This window comes from Cricetulus griseus, chromosome 5, assembly GCF_003668045.3.
Source record: "Cricetulus griseus strain 17A/GY chromosome 5, alternate assembly CriGri-PICRH-1.0, whole genome shotgun sequence".
Classification (NCBI taxonomy): domain Eukaryota; kingdom Metazoa; phylum Chordata; class Mammalia; order Rodentia; family Cricetidae; genus Cricetulus; species Cricetulus griseus.
In genome coordinates, this window is record NC_048598.1 from 108,154,229 (window position 1) to 108,172,334 (window position 18,106).

General features: G+C 40.5%; 1 pseudogene; it reads right to left on the reverse strand.

Annotated features, from left to right (window-relative positions):
* Positions 1–14,312: 14,312 nt before the first annotated feature.
* Positions 14,313–14,413, reverse strand: LOC113836192 (annotated as a pseudogene).
* Positions 14,414–18,106: the final 3,693 nt, after the last annotated feature.

The following is an 18,106-nucleotide window of genomic DNA, read 5'->3' on the forward strand; positions in this document are numbered from 1 at the left end:
GGGATAGGCTGCTTTTGGAATTGCTTTTCTTTTAACCCATCAGTCAGCTCTCAACTGCAACATGCCTGGATTACTCTATGCACTGATATGCAACATGGCGTGACTGCATGCTGTTCATGTTCTCCAAGATTTCTCATTGTATCACATGAAGTAAGACAGTGGTGGGAGACATGGGATAGACAGCACAGTACTTCATCTAGAGCCTTGAGGAAAGTTGAGGGATTGAGCCTTACAAGATTGGACAGTTTTTAGGTAGAGTGCCTGGGGAGACAGAATACTGACAGAGTTTTGTTGTTTTTTGTTTGTTCCTTCCCTCATTTTACTTACTCTGGGAACCCTGCCTGTGGGATGGTGCTTTCCAGGTGGGTGCTCCCCACTCAGCTAATCTTTTCTGGAAATGCTTTACAGGTATACCAAAGGTGAGATCCAGTATTGTCCTAGTCATTTCCTAATCCAATCAAGTCAAAAGGAATCTTCACACTAAGGAAACTAACAACTACTCCAGATGCAAAATGGCAACTACTAGAGGACTTGAACATCAGGAAGGACAGGAGGTATTTAAAATATACATATTAATTATTTAATTATATATAGCAATATATGCATAATTTAATATGTAATAATTCTTTAATAATAGTGTACAATGTATTTTGATATCATCCCTCTCCCCAATTCCTCCCACATATACTTCTTCTCTTTCCACCTTCACTTCCTGTCCTCTTTTATGTTTACTTTGTAATCTGCTGCCAAATGCTTTTAGTGTTAAGAAACTTCAAATCAGAATATGCCCTTTTTACACTTGTTTGTGTTTGTGCACATGCTCAGAGGAAAAGCCAAATCTGTTTTTCTCCTTCCTACCATCTGTGTTCTGGGCATCAAACTCACATCACTGGGTGTGTCAGCAAGCACCTGTGTTGTCTCTATTTGTGGATATTGTTCTTTCCATCCTTACTTACAGTGTTTTATCAAATGCCCTCAAGATACAATTACATGCTAAGAGTTTAAACATGTCACAAAACAACCCATTACTGATGTTTTCATTATACTGAAGTTATCATCTAGTATATAAATTTAGCATCTGACCTAAGTTTCTCTATTCTCTGGTTTTCATTTGATTTTCCAAGGGTGGATATTGTAGATTCTAGAAGGATTCTCAATGGTTCATCCCTCTTTGAGTCACCTAACCTTGTAGATTTGGCCCACTTGTGGCCAACAACTTTCTCCATTTGCACTATGCTTAGCCCTGTAGACTATTATAGCCAAACAGAGATATCCTGGAGAATGAACAAAATAGGGAGTGAATTGAATCACTACTGTCATCTCAGACAAGATCAAACTTGATCAGTAAACAACCCTATTGTTACTTACATAAAAGTGAAGCTAGCCAGGCTCAAAAGAACAATCTTCTTGGCTTTACAGACATGTGGGGGACAAAGGCATATTGTTGAATAATTTGAAGTTGTTCATTAGGTAATAACATTTTGATAGTAAGCGCTTGATTCTGTGACCTATGCAAAGCAGGCATTTATTTATTCATTTCATGATGTATATGCCCCTATGTGCCAAAACATGTTAGAATGCCAAGTACCAAGTTATCTCGGTACTTTGTCAACCTTTAGGAAGGAAGATTGTAATGTAGTTGCAAAAGTTGCCTCTATTTCCTTGATTTTCTCTTTGCTAATTCAAAGGAACAAAATTACTTGTTTATCTGGAACACTCATGTGTGACAGCATCTTTCTTCTAAGACTTAACTTTAAGCTAAGGTTAAAAGAGGCCTAAGCGCCTGGGGAAAATACTTGAAGGCAATACTCCTGACGTAAATGTCATTGTATTATAGAAGATAATTAATAGGGACATGATGAAGCTTTTAGTGAGTGGTCCAAAATACAGTGGAAACTGTCCATGTCTTGTTAATAACCAACTAGAGTTATGTGTAGATCTAATAAAAATAAGGGGAAAAGTTACAGTCATAGTCACATTATTAATATGAAAGAACCTAACTGAGGAAGGCTTAGTTTTATGGGGAGAGAGAGAGAGAGAGAGAGAGAGAGAGAGAGAGAGAGAGAAAGAAAGAGAGAGAGAGAGAGAGAGTGTGTGTGTGTGTGTGTGTGTGTGTGTGTGTGTGTGTATGTGTGTATTTTTCCCAGCTCTGTAATTGGATTTGATTTTTTTCAAGCAGTTTGTTAAAGTTCAGTAACATTGCTCTTAATTATTGAATTTTAGTTCCATGTAGAACAGTGTTTCTCAACCTGTGTGTCATGATCCCTTTGAGGGTTGAATGACCCTTTTACAGGGGTCACCTATGGTCATCAGAAAATACAGATATTTACATAATGATTCATAACAGTAGTGAAATTACAGTTATGTAGTAGCAGTGAAAATAATTTTATTGCTGTGGGTCACCACAGCATAAGGAACTGCTTTAAAGGGTCATAGCATTAGGAAGGTTGAGAGCCACTGATGTAGAATAATTTATATTACTTTTATTTCTAGCCTATGAAAAAGAATGATAACCTCTTTGTTTTCTAGATGAAAGAGTGATGAATTTTTTATATATTTTTTGCAAGTTTTATCCATTAATATTGTATTTATATCATACTCCCTTCTCTCTTCAATTTTTCCTTCCTCCAACTTTTCCTGTGCTTCCAATTCTTCCCAAAATTTGTGGCCTCTCATTTTCTTTTACTGTCACATACATGTACACATACACATCTGTGAATGCCAAAGGCTGAATTCATTTAGGGTTGCTCATATGTGTTTAGAGCTGAACTCTAGAGACTAGATAATCTAACAAGGGACTCTCTCTGGAGAAGACTGATTCTCCCTCTCTCAGTAACTATTATTTGCCAGTAGCTCTTCATCAAGGGGTAGAGACTAGTGAGAATAATCTCAGCCATGTTAGTATGCCTATTTGTTGTCATTTTGAAATTCTGTTTTAGACAACCATATTGTTGAAATTATCTTGAGTGTAGCATCTCTATCATTCATAGAAGACACTCTGACAGTACATATCCTGGATTTCTGGCTTTTACAGTCTCTCTACCCCATCTTTTATAATGGTCCCTGAGAGTTGTGTTGTAAATGTATCAACTGGTACTAGACACAAAATAGTCAAGCTGTTCTTTGTGTTTTGGACAGCTAAAGATTTCTGTCTATCTGCTGAAAAAAAAAAAAAAAAAAAAAAAAAAAAAAAAAAAAAAAAAGCTTCTTTGATGGGGGTTGAGAGCTTCATATGCCTGTATAAGAATATGCATTCATAGCAGTTAGAAATTATACTTGTTAGGTGAATGACAGTAGTAGGTTCTCTTCCAGGGTCTTGGCTTTACCAATCATCAGGAGTGGGGTAGTATTATAGTACCTGGCATGAATTCTCTCCTATCCAATGGGCCTTAAGTCCAATTAGATGGCTATAAGATTGCAAGTGCCACTGTTGCACCTTTTGGGGCTATCTTGCTATTAAGGTTGTTACTGTAATTCATAGGGCTTGTGGTTGGATAGCTCTATTGATTCATTTTCTGTCTTGGAAGCTTACATAGCTATTTAAGGTACTGAGAGCTAGTCCACAGAGGGGATTATTCCAGGTTACTTCCAACTCAATTTCTCCAAGTCTTCTGTCCAAAGTGTGTGGTGTCATCAGCAATAGGAACTTAGCTTTTTACTAAACTGGTTTCTTGTACTCTAGGTTATATACTCAACTGTAAAGATTTGTAGCTAGGGTCCACAAATAAAGAGAGAGCATGGAGTGTTTTTTCTGGGTCTGTTTTCTAAGTCTATTTAGCAGACAATTTCATCATTATATTTTTGTTAACTGTTGATTAGTATTTCATTAGATATAGGTAACTTATTATCTATTCATCATCTGCAAGACATGTAGTTGGTTTCTATTTCCTTGCAAATTGACTAAAGAAATAATGTATATGGCTGAGCAAGACATATGGATCTAAAGGTACATTCTAATTGTCACAGCATGTGGATAGTACCTTATTTGGCAAAAGACACTTGATAGACTTGATTAAGACATGGATGATGAGTTTTGCAGATTGTCCACATAGAACACTATCTCAAGTCTTTACAGAAGTAGTAGAAGGCATACAATAACCGGAGAAATGGCCACATATTGGTAAATTCTTTCTATGTCTTCAGATCTACTGATGAGGAATTTTGAAAGGCCACAAAGCTAGAAAGAGAGGGAAAGAGTGATTCCCTCCCAGGAGCCTCAAGAGGAACACAGTCTCATCAACATATCATATTTTCCTCAGTGAAAGCCAGTTCTGATTTCAGACCCCTACAACTGTGAAGAGAACGCATTTCTGTTGTCTTAAGTCACTGTTTTGGTGGTAATTTCTTACAGATGGAATAGGAAACTAAAAAATGCAGATATACTGAAAGTGAATAAATGAGTTACAGGTTGCTTTAGTTAAAGACAAAAAAAAAAAAAAAAAAAGGAAAAAAAAACAGTTGAGGTAAAATTGACCTGAAGTTAACAGTGGCAATGGGAATGGAAAGAAAAAAATAGATGGGAAATATGAGAAAACCAGAAGCATCAGAAATGCAATAAAAAGGAAGAATTGGAGTAAAAGAAAACAGGCCACAGTTTTTGAAAGTAGGAGCTTTTCTCCAATGGAAACGCTTCTCAAACACACACATGACAGCCTACAATGCATTAAGAGAGGATCTGGGGCTAAGGACCCTCTTTGATCATGGACTTGTGAAGGACTTAAACTCTCAGAGAGCTGCCCATTCTTGGCTCAGCTTCCTTGCCTTTGGCTTTATTCACATACCCCATGTTAAGCAACAGCTGCTGACTGCATCAACATTGCTGTATTATGAAAATTACGGAGAATTTTTTTTTTTTTGCGTTACTTGGCAACACTTTTCTGTCCAGGTGTTTGAGAAACTCAGACCATAATTATGCCAAAGCAAGACTAGATGAGAAGTTCAGTCAAGGGAGCCAGATTGCTTTTTGTCAAGAGAGTCTGTCAAGAGAGAGAGCCTGGTGTGGTAGAAAGAACGTGAGCATGGTAGAAAATGCTGAATTTGCATACTGATTCCAACATTTACTTCAGAGACATTGTACAAGCAACTTTCAAGCTCCCCAGATTTCATTTTTTGTCATTGCTCACCAGAAGTAATTTCACATCTAGCTGTTGGGATTGCCATGTTGAATAAACGAACTGATAACTATGTGGGTTGGTACAGAGTGGATGCTTTCTCACTTCAATATACAAAAGAAGAAGCTCAAAGGAAGTGGGTGAATCACGATGTTTTCTATTTTCAGAAATCAAAATCAAAATAATTTTATTGATTAAAGATGTATTCTGGCACCACACATGTAACAGACTAAAACATGTCCTAAGGTAGTACCCTGAAAACCATGTCTAAATCCTAGAAGAAATGGATCACATTTTTGCTAATCTACATCTAGTAAAAATAATATTCTCAAATCTAGACTGTTTTATTTTTTTCTACTGGGCTATTGTATTAATATTTTGTTATTTTACTGCATTTATAGAACAGCTAATTTACAGTAGACACTAATACTAAGTGAGGAATCTCATGTATGCTAAGGATGGAGAAAGACAAAATAAAAAAAGGAAAAGAGAAAGAAATAGGTTTGGAGGTTTGGAGAGTAAAAGACAAATTTCATGTTTGATGAAAAGCAGAGAGAAAGAGAGAGAGAGAGAGACAGAGAGACAGACAGAGACAGAGACAGAGAGACAGAGACAGAGAGACAGAGACAGAAACAGAGACAGAGACAGAGAGATGACACATAGTTTTATTTATCCCTCTTCTTTGCCATACTTAAAATGAAGATGTGTGGGGTATTGATTAGTTCATTCCTCACTTATTCATATGGTGGCTATTAAAAGTCCACTGGAAGCTGGAGGTATAGAAAGTGACAAAACACACTCAACCCTGATGATCATAGAATTTCTAGAAAAGTGGAAAATAAGGCTAAAATTTATTAATAATTAGAGTTACTGAAGCTTTTGTTACTAATACTGCCTTAGCGATGTCAAGATTTAGTTGTGATTAGCTGCCTAGTGACTTCCTAGAGTCAGAGCTCTCTGGACCAGAGTGTTAGAATGACTAGATATTACAAGGGTATTTATTAGGTTTGCTTGTAGGATATACACTTGGTATTTCAAGAATGCCTGTCTGCATACCTGAGAATCTAGGGACCATATAGCTGCTCAGTTCATAATGGAAAGAAAGAATACAGAGAAAAAAGGAGAAGAAATGGTCAGAGATATGGAAACCTCAAATGAAATCACAAATGTTTTGATATTAAAAGGTCATTTAGTGTCCAACACAAGGTTCACACGAAGATGTATCACTATACTAAAATGTGGTATGCTTCCAGTGAGCAAAGAGAGAAGGAGAAAGGCATTTGTCATTGAGTCAAGAATTACACTCCAATAAAGTTTCCATAGCAATTACACAGGCAAGGGATATGTCCACAGATAAAGGAAAGTAGATTTCCTCCCAAACAGGAGGGTAGAATTGAAACCATTTTTTTGTTACTAATTCAAAATTACACCAAGAAAGAAATTGTATGGGATGTAAGAAAATTAATGCAGCAGGCAAATGGGTATAAAAGGTAGGGGTAATAGAGAAGGGGGAAGCAGAGTGTCCTTGTCTCACTAGTTTTGATTGAAGAAAATCATAAAAGTTCAAGTAAATTTTTCCAGAAGATATAGTGGAACCCTGAGGGAGACCTTTACGCAAGTCAGGCAGAATTCAATGGCAAGTACACAAATAGCTAAGACAGTTAATAACATTAGGGAAAACAGACAAAAACAAAAAAGTACCTATTCAGCTATTTTATTAACTGCCTTGGTATACTCTGGCTAACACATGCATAATTATATAAGTATCATTACTTTAAGTGAGCTATATTTATCCATAATCGGTATAGTCAGTCTGATATTGGTATTGTGGAGACCAAGGACACTGATCTGGGAGAATATGTCAAAATTTCCTATTTCTTAGTAAAGCCAAATGTTGATGACTGGAGTTTAAAATCCAAAAACTACAATGCAACTGTTTCATTAAAATATATGCAGGTCAGGTCTAATAAGAGTGAAGATTATATTATAAAAGGGGAAATTGGTTTGCTGATATAGAATTTGAAATGGTATCTTTAGTTTATGATAATTTGTTATTTTTTTATTTATTATTAAATTTTCTTCTTTTCCCATTTTTATTGATTCTTTGGGAATTTCATACCATGTGCCCCAGTCCCACTCATCTCTCAGTCCTAATGTGACCAGCCCTCACTCTTGTACTGTCCCCAGCCAAAGGAAAGCCAAAACTAAGATTAAAAACAAACTACAATTAAAAAAAAGAAAAGAAAAAGAACTTTGCTCTTTCATCTTTCCCACCTCTCCATCACGTCTCCATTCATCTTGGTGCCATTAGGATCTGTAGTGTATCATGCAGTATTCCCTTTTGTTCAAACAGCTTTAATTGAGAATATTAGTTATGTTATGTGCTGTTGGTCGGGTTCAAGGCCTTTGGCTTCTGGTACACCATCAATACTGGATCCTCACTGAAACCTCTCGTGTAGAGCCTTCTATTGCCCCTGTCATGGAGATCCTGCCACTATGGTTCTGGAGGATCAGTTCCTTCATATACTCCGGTAGGTCATAGATGGGTTAGATGTTGGGGTGTGTTAACTCCAAGCCCTAAATGTCTACCTAAATGGCAGGTGAGTTGTTCAGTCCAGGCCAACGGTTCCACTCCTCTCAGATGTGGGGGTGGGGTGGTTGAGGGGTGGGGAGGTGGGGGCAGAGTCAGTATTCCCAAGCCTGTGGTGAGGGAAGGGAAGGACTTTCTCAAATGTGGTTCTAGTTCTCCTATTAGGGGTCAGGCCAGCTTTGTTGTGCTGGCATAACCAGGGTCTATTACCCCAGGGCCAGCGAAGTTCAGTGTCAGCTCTCCTATGATGGGGTGTTGGACAGGTTACTCCGGATCAGTGAGGGGTGGGACCAGCTCAGCAGAGCCCTATTACTGTACTTCATCATGTGGTTCAACACATAGTCTAAGACATGTTTTGCATTGGCTCCTGTGGTAACACAGGCAATGGATATCCACACAACTCCAGCTGCCTCAGGAGCACACATTCAGATATGATAATTGGAAGCAGCTTGGGCCTGGATGTCACCATGGCCCCAGATAGCAGTGCAGGCCTCTCAGATGCTGATGGGCCCAATGACAGCATCGTTTCGGGACTCCAACCAGGCTCCATGTGGTGGTTCAGATGCCAGGTAGTCACACATTCCCCCGTGACAACAGGAGCCATGGAACTCAACACAGAATCTGGCTCCAGCAGGGCCATGGATCCAGAACTGGACCCTAGCCACAGCTTGGTCCAGCCATCAATATGGTCCTGGGTTTTAGCTCAGGTCACCCCAATCTGCATGGCCCAAGGATAGACAGCATGGCCCTTGGGCATCAAGATGGGTTTATGTGTTAGCCCTGGTTATATGCATTATCTTTAGAGGTAACCATAGCCTCAGACATCAGTGCAGACTCTGGCTGTTGTACTGCCATAGACATAGACATAGCCCTTGGCTGAAGTTCCATCCTGGATGACACCATGGTCACAGGTGGCAATACAAGCTACTGAGCTTGGGCATGGTCCTGTCAGTGGCATGTCCCTCATGTGGAAGCCCACAAAAGTGGCTCTGTTCCATCTTGACTTAAGGTCGGAGAGTTCAAACCTACTCTTGCTACTTCAAGGTTAAACCACAAGATGTTTGGCCTAAGGTGTGCCTGCTGTGTATGTCTTGCCTAAACAGCAGGATATTTGGTTTAGGGTGTGGTTACTTGATGTTTTGGGTATTAAGGAGGTAATTAAGTTTGTTTGTTTCTTGTATCATGGTATGGGAGTCTTTTGACTTCTGCCATCCCTTGATTGGGGTATATAAGAACTTTGAGTATTAAACTTGGGGCTGATCATAAATAAGTATTCACTGGATACCCTTCTGACTCTATCTTCTGTTTCTTGTCTATTTCTTTCCTCAATTCTCACTACTCCTTTCAAGCATGGACAGATGAGTCTGCTGAACCACACAGCCTCAGATTCCAAGATGGTCACAGGTTGTGGCCCAGAAGCCAAGGGAGTTCTTGTGGCCTTTGATGGCAACATTAGCAATGGACACCACCACAGAGACAGGTTGTGGTAGAACCAAGGACCCAGACATGGTCCCTGGCGGCATCCTGGGCCTGAATGTTATCATAACACCAAGTGACTGTAATGGCTACTCAAATTGGCATTGCTCCAGGTGCAAGGTGGCCCATGAACAACAGCATGACCCCAGTTGGTAGCCCAGATCTCAGGCATCTGCCTGACCTTTCATGATACCAGGAGCCATGGATATCAACACAGACCATGCCTACAACAGGGCCACTGACACAGACATATCCCCAGGCTGCAGTTTGACCTAAGTCCCCAGGTTGCTGTGCAGGGTACTCATATATGAATGGCCACCATGGATATGTGACCTTTGGACAACAATATGGCCTTAGCTTTCCATTCGGACCCCAGGTTTCTGTATTGCCTTTGGTGATAATAGGGGCCAAAGACATGAACACAGTCCCTGGCTGCAGTAAGGCCATAGACTCCAATATGGCCCTTGGCTGCAGCCTGGGCCTGGATATCTCCAAGGCTCTGAGTAATAGCACAGTCCACCCCAATCTTTATAGTCCTGGTGGCAGGGTGACCCTTGAAGATTAACATGGCCTCAGGTTTTAGCCCATAACCTGGACATCTGCATAGGCTTCAGTAGTAATAGAAGCCATTGACATCAACACAGACCTTGGATGTAGTAGGGCCATGGACCCAGATGTGTCCCCTGGTAGTATCTTAGGCCCAGTAGATACCATGTTCACTAGTCACAGTGCAGTCTAACCAGATTGTCATCATCCTGGCTACATCACATCCCTAGGTCCCCACCGTGGCCACAGGTTGTGATGCAGAACCGCGGCATGTGTGTGGCTCTTGGTGGTGACATGGGCCATGGACATTAACACAGACCCCAACTCCTGTGAGGCCACAGACACAGGCATGGTCCTTGAAGCAGTCTTGCCCTGGATGCCACCATGGCCCCAGTGACGGTGCAGGCCACTGGGATTGGAACCATCATAGCTGCAGCATGACACTCAACACAGACCCTGGCTGCAGTAAGACAATGGACCCATAGATGGCCTCTGACTACAGGTCAAGCCAGATGACTCCCCTGGTGGCAACCCATGATTTGGCCCTTGGACATATACATGGCCACACTGGTAGTCCAATCCAGGCATCCTCACAGCCCTTGTTGGTAACAGGGTCCATGGACATCAACATGGATTGTGACTGTGATGGGGCCACAGACCCAGACATGGCCTTTGGCAGCAGCCCAGGACTTTGTAACACCATATCTCTGGGTGGCAAGCAGACCTCCTACATCAGCCTGGTCTTCAAAGCCTTTACCTTTTCAGATTCATCTCTCTATAGGACATGGACTCTCTCTGCCTCTCTCTCTCTCTCTCTCTCTCTCTCTCTCTCTCTCTCTCTCTCTCTCTCCCTTTCATACCTCACCATATATTTGATCATCATAATAGTGCCTGACCACCTGGGTGGGGGCAGACCCAAGGCTGCTTTCTACCTACCAAGAGCAGCCTGCTGTGGGCAAGCCTGTGTTGGTCATCAATTTGTTTTTAAAAAACAAAGTTTGTGAAAGTACAAAAAGTTAATATTTTATTTTTTAATTCAGTGTATGTTGTGTGTGTGTATGAGAGTATGTGTGAAACAGAGAGAGAGCCAGCCAGAGAGAGAGAGATAGACAGAGGGAGGAGTCTGTCTTTGTGTGTGTGCTTGACTGTCTATGTTGCTATGTGGTGTGTGTGTGTGTGTGTGTGTGTGTGTGTGTGTGTGTGTATCTGTTTGTGCTTATATGTGATGTGTATGAGTGTAGACTAAGAACATAACAAGATGGGGCTGTGAGATGGCTTAGCTCTTAGTGATTAGGCTCACAACTGAAATATAAGAGAATAACATCAGGGAGTCAGTGTCCTTTCACTGTGTGGAATCCAGGAATGAACTAGGCTGATAGACTTGGTACCAGGCTTTTGCCTGCTGAACCACCTTGCTGCCACTTTTGGTGGGAAAAGAGTAGCATCAGAAAGCTGCTCTTTGGTTCCCATGTGTGCATGTCTACATACATACACACACACACACACACACACACACACACACACACACACACGTATGACATAAAATTAACAACAGTAAAATGAAAAGTTAAAACCAGAAAAATAAGTTAGATATACGAAAATTGAATTCTAGCAGAACTGCTGGGAAACAGGAATGAAAGGGGGGTACCATGGAGTGCTATGGACATTTGGGATAGAAGGTGATAATGCTTGATATGGAGGGAGATGAAGGATGCCTCAAGTTGGCATTTGAAACAGTATTGTTTATCTATGTAACTTCAAGAAAGAGTTGAATTAAAAAATGGAATTTTCTTTTTAAGATGAGTAACCATGGGGTTAGTGAAACAATAAAAACATACAAATAACTCACATTTTGTGTCTTGTATTGTTTCCAAACACTGTACAATGAAATATATCAAATCTTACAGCATCTATGTGAGACCAAGGTTGGAAAAGGGACTTTTTAGTTTGCATATAGGAAAAATGTTCAAAGGGAATTGTCCCATCCCCAAGTTGGGAAGAAATGTGTATTGGCATTTCTGTTATTAATTGCTTTAAATGGGTGCAAAACTTTTAAAAATGTTTCTCCTTTCATAAATAGAACAGGAATATATCACTTTTTAGATTTGAGAAATACTCAAACATTTGACAATATCATAAATATTTGTTTGGTGGAGAAGAATTTTATTGTAGATAAGAGGGAAAGTACAGCCAGTGGCATCTAGAAGACTCCAGATGTGAGTGAAGCAGGTGTGAGAGGAGAAGAGAAGAGAGGGGAAGAGGAAAGAGGGCAAGCAGACCAAAGGAGGAGCCAAGGACTAAGAAAACCAGAGAGAGAGAGAGAGAGAGAGAGAGAGAGAGAGAGAGAGAGAGAGAGAGAGAGAAGAAACAAGAGAGCTCATGGCTGAACAAATGCAGATGTGGTGCTGACTACATCTTGACCAGAAGGCAGCAGGAAGTCAATTTTCTGTTGCCTGAAAGATGCAGGACACTGAGGTTCTTCAGCACCATGTCTGCATGCCACCATGTTCCTGTCATGATGATAATGGACCTTTGAAATTGTAAGGGAGTCACTCTGATTAAATGTTTTCTTTGTAAGTGTTGTTGTGTTCATGGTGTCTCTTCACAGCAATAGAAAACACTAATTAAGACAACAAATAACTGGCATCTGCAGAGATCAGTGCTTATGGCTAAAGAGACAGAGGTATGGGAATTTTAGACCAGTTCGCTGGAGAAGGAACCTAGCTCTCTCCTCCTTGGAAGGAGAACACAAAGAAAGCACAGGACCACTTGAAATCTCCTATGATGGTTCTCCTAATTCTCAGAACAGGGACAAAGTGATGCTCCTACCCTGTAATCTCAGTTATCACATGTGACTGAGACTCATTCCAAGTCCCAGCAGTCTCCTGTATTGCATCATGCTTTAAACTTGGAGGCTTGGATGCACCAATCTATATTCTTTATGATTAAAATTCAGACTTCATGTCCCTAGTGACGTATTCCTGAGCTTGACTTATTTAGTAATTTGAAACTATGTTTTGGTTGTCTTTTCTTATTACCAAGACAAATAACATAGAAAATGCAGATACTTACAGGAATGTATGTAAAGGAATAAGGAATAAAACTACCCACTTGCCAGAGTAACCACTATTAATATTATCATTTATTATCTCAGTTCTTTTTCATTTATCCACAAATTGCATATAATGGTTATAATGTCTTATAATTATGTTATATAAATAACATTATATCATAAATACTCTAATATTTTAGCCCTATGTTCAAGTCATTTATTTTGTCTTATTATATTTGAATGCCTCTATATAATTGCTAAAATTAAGCCTATGAGTACAAGTAAAATTTAGACTATTGATTTAATAATGTATTCATATGTGTGACTTTTCCTATACTACAATTGGGCTGGAACACCCTGGGGTCCACTTAATTAGAGAATTAGACTTCATTTGTATGTATTTTCCCATGAGAATTACAGCACAAATTAGCGGTGTGGATTTCCTCTGAAGTAATTCTAATAGGTTGTGTAAAAATTATTTACTTTTTATTTGTGTGTATTGTGTGTGTGCTAGAACATGCACACACATGTGTGAATGTATAGGCCATGTGTGTAGGTGAATATTGAAGTCACAAGTGTTGGATTCCTGGGAGTTGCAGGTAGATATGGGTGCTAGAAACTGAACTTTTGTCTTCTTTTTAAAATTTTTTTATGAGTAAGAATCACATTTCTTTTCTTCCCCCCCCCCTTTTTTTGAAATCAGACACAAGCTTCTCTTACATGTCAATCCCCGTTCCCTTTCCCTCCCCTCCTTCCCTTGCCCCTGCCCCATCCTATACCATTTCTGTTCCCCAGGGAGGGTGAGGCCTTCCATGGGGATCTTCAAATCTGTCATATCATGTCATATCATTTGGAGCAGGGCCTTAACCCTCCCCTTTGTGTCTAGGCTGAGAGAGTTCCCTCTATGTGGAGAGGGCTCTCAAAGTCCATTCCGTACTAGGGATAAACACTGAACCACTACCCGAGGCCCCATAACCAGACCTCCAAACTTAATCCTCCTTCAAGAGGTCTGGAACAGTCCTGTGCTAGTTTCCCAGCTGTCAGTCTGGGGTCCATGAGCAACCCCTTGCTCAGGTCAGCTGTTTCTGTGGGTTTCTCCAGCCTAGTCTTGATGCCTTTGCTCACCATTACTCCCTCTCTGCAACCGGATTCCAGAGTTCAGCTCAGTGTTTAGCTGTGGGTGTCTGTGTCTGCTTCTAATAGCTACTGGATGAAGGCTGTAGGATGGCATATAAAGTAGTCATCATTCTCATTATCTGGGAAGGGCTTTTAAAGTAGCCTCTCAACTATTGCTTAGATACTTAGTTGGGGTCAACCTTGTGGATCTCTAGTTATTTCCCTAGTGCCAGATTTCTCCATAAAGCTATAATGGCTCCCTCTATTATGATATCTCTTTTCTTGTCCTCCTCTATTCTTCCCCTGACTTGATCTTTCTGCTCTCCTGTCCTCTTCTCCCCTACTCTTCTCTCCTTCTCTTTCTTCTAACTCCTTCTTCCCTCCCCCCATGATCCAATTAGATCAGGAGATCTTGTCCCTTAAAAATATGCTTCAGGAATTTGCGTGTCATCCTTGCACAGGGCCATGCTAATCTTCCCTGTATCATTCCGATATTAGTCTATGTGCTGCCGAAGCAAACACTGAACTTGTGTCTTCTGAAAGAGCAGCACATGCTCCCAAGGACAATAGCATCTTCTTGGTAACAAAAACATGTGTGCCCTGTTGGAAATTCTCTACTTGAATGGCAAATACCAAAGCACAATGAGCAAAGCCATACAGATAAGGTTTTAGAAAGGCTTTATGTTAGCAAGGCTCTCTGTAGTTACAGAACCAATAGAATCTACCTGCATATTATTAAAATGGATATGTTATATTTCCTCACATAGTAAGAGCTAGAAAAGACACTATGGATGTCTGCATGCTAATGAAGCAGGGAAACTGACAGCTACTCAGCACATGAATCTGGATACTTCAGCACTCCATGCTGGTGACAAAGGCCAGAAAGCTCCCAGGGTGGTGGATGAAAATCTTCCCTGTTGAGAGGGTGAAGTTTGAATTCAGTGGAGAATGGAAGCAGTAGCAAGAGACATGCTTGATCAGGAGTAGTAATCAAAGCAGGTGACTTCTGCTTTAACCTCAGACCTCTTTATATATGAACCACACTTCCTGCTCAAAATTGCCACCCACTTGATGTGTGCATCAAGTGTGTGCTTCTACTTCCATCAGTTTCTGGATGAAGACTCTAGTATGTCATATAAGGTAGTCATCAATCTCATTATCAGGGGAGAGCATTTAAGGTAGCCTCTCTACTACTGCTTAGATTGTTAGTTGGCGTTATCCTTGTAGATCTCTGGACATTTCAATAATGCCAGATTTCTCTTTAAACCTATAATGGCTCCCTCTATTATATCTCTTATCTTGTTCCCCTCTATTCTTCCCCAACTGTTAGGAACCCAGTAAAATTCCATTAGAGGATTTCTTGGGGTCCATACCTCCAGAGCTCTGGTCTGCATTGTATTGCAGATGCTAGCTGATTTGCTGTTGAATGGTATAGCCTCAGTGGAGCCCTAGTTTTGCATCTCTACAGAACTAAGCATGTGAATAGGCCTGCACCAGGGTGGAGAGTTAGGTCTACCTAAGGAGTGAAAACAGAGGGGAGGAGGGCTTCTGTAGAGAGGTCTACAGGAAGAAGGATGGTTGAGAGAGATCTGCTGATAGGGTCTAGGAAGATGGGAGAGATATGATCTCAGAATCAGGGAAGAAAGCCAGGAAGATGCTGAATAAAGGAGAGACTCCAGTTTTGCAGCATGGAACTGAGAGCTCTCTAACAGGACAAGATGCCTGTGTGTAAGACCCCCAGAAAGCTCAGGCCTCCAAGATCTCAGCCCAGGACCTCGGCCACCTCAATCACCATGTGGAGTCGAAAGCTTGATGCAAACTGCACGAGGCTTTATTGTTGTTTAACAAGCTAACCCCATGTTAGCTCGGGTCTTTCACCCACCGGCCATGGCAGATGGCTAGAAAAGACAGTTCAAACCAGCTGCATGGAGATCTTATAGGGCAGCTAAGGGGAGTGTCTAGGGCTAAGCACAGGCTCAGGATTGGTGTACCTCCAGGCTTGGAGGGCTTGTCCTGTGTTGATTGGTCAACTGGTTGTTATGGCCCATAGGCCCTCCCAGGGTGGTTGCTATGCTCTGTGCGTCATTGCTGTGCACTTGTCCATAAAGCACACACAGAGCAGAAAAGCATATCACCACTTCTGATTGGTTCTTTGCCATGAGGCAGGCATCTGACCTCCTTGTGACTAAGGCAAGGTCACACAAGCACGTGTTCTGCTGTAATGGCTGCGGAAATGGGGAGCTCATCCTTTCATTGTCTGGTCTCTATTGCTGTTGGGTTGCTAGGAATTTCAAAGTCCATGCTCCCCCACTCAGGTTGAACCTAATGGCTTCCATGGTTTGGGGCTGGGACATGCTGGGCCACGACACCCAACTCAACCTTCCTGCTCCTTCATGTCTTCCTCACCTCTCCTCTTCTGCCTTCTTCATTCTCCTAGCTCGCTCTCCTCTCCCCCCATGCTCCCAATTTCCTCAGGAGATCTTGTCCCTTTACCCTTCTCCTGGGGGCAATATATGTCTCTCTTAGAGTCTTCCTTGTTTCCTATCTTCTCTGGGGGTGTGTATTCTAGGCTGGTAATCCTTTGCTCTATGTCTAAAATCCATATATGAGTGAGAACATAGCATGTTTGTCTATTTGTGACTGGGTTACCTCACTCAGGATGGTTTCTTCTAGTTCCATCCATTTGCCTGCAAATTTCAAGATTCCATTGTTTTGTTTTGTTTTTGTTTTCTACTGAGTAGTACTCCATTGTGTAAATGTACCACATTTTCTATATCCATTCTTGAGTTGATGGACATCTAGTTTGCTTCCAGGTTCTGCTTATTACAAATAATGCTGTTTGAAAATAGTTGAACAGATGTCCTTGTTGTATGAATGTGCTTCTTTTGGGATATGCCTAGGAGTGGAATTGCTGGATCTTGTGGTAGACTGATTCCAATTTTCCTGAGGAATCTCCATACTGATTGCCAAAGTGACTGCACAAGTTGGCACTTCCAACAGCAATGGAGGAGTGTTCCCCTTTCTCCATATCCTCTCTAGCATAAACTGTCATTGGTGTTTTTGATTTTAGCCATTCTGACAGGAGTAAGCTGGTATCTCAGAGTTGTTTTTTGTGCTCAACATCCTGATGGCTAAGGATGTTGAGCACTTTCTTAAGTGTCTTTCAGCAATTTTAGACTCCTCTATTGAGAATTCCCTAATTAGTTCTGTATCCCACTTTTTAATTGAATTATTTGGTGTTTTGGAAACTTGCTTCTTGAGGTTTTTTTGTTTTGTTTTGTTTTTTGGTAAATTTTGGAGTTCACCTCTCTGTCTGATGTGGTGTTGGTGAATATCTTTTTTTATGATGAAATTCTATTTGAAGTTAAACTGGGCTGGCCTTGAATTCTGGTTTCCCATCCTAGCTGGTAATCTGGAATTGTAACTTAGCTTTCTTAACGCAAATGTATCCTTATGTCTTCCTGTGTGGAAACTTAACCCTTCACTTATTTTGAGATAATAAGGTGTAAATTTACTACTACTGTCTCATTTAGAGTTAGACCATTTGAAAGATGATCTGGATTAGAAAGGCCATTAAGACAGAGTTCTCATGATTGAATTCTGATGACATGATAAAAAGATGGATTGAAACTGGAACACTTCTGGATACATGCACACACAATCATGCATATATGATGAAACTCATGCATGCATGTTCCTTGTGTGTTTTGTACTATTCACAATTCTACATATACTGGATAATTTGTAGGCAAGAACTCTATCACCAGCTATGGTCACTCAACTTTGTCCCTTAGAACCTGTCAGATGAAATGATTTTTGTAAATTTCCCAGTCTATGATGCTGTGTTTATTAGCAAGATAAAATAAAGTAATTTATACTTATGAATCAGGATCATGATCATTATCTCATAGATTGTTAAGGCATTAAAAACAAAATGACCATGGAAAAAAGCTAGCAATGACTGCCACAATATAAACACTAAACATCAGCTATTGTTAATGAAAACTGATTGGAATACATTGAGAAAATTGTATTAGAAGCAGTAAATAAACACACAAAATGTATTAACTAGGGTACTATTAGGAATACCAATAGCTATTATCACAAAATAAAAGAGCATAGGAATTATAATCAGTGAATATCTTACCCCTTAGCAACAATCTAAGTAGTATAATTTTGTGTCTTATGTATCAATGAAGTTGTTTATACTGATAT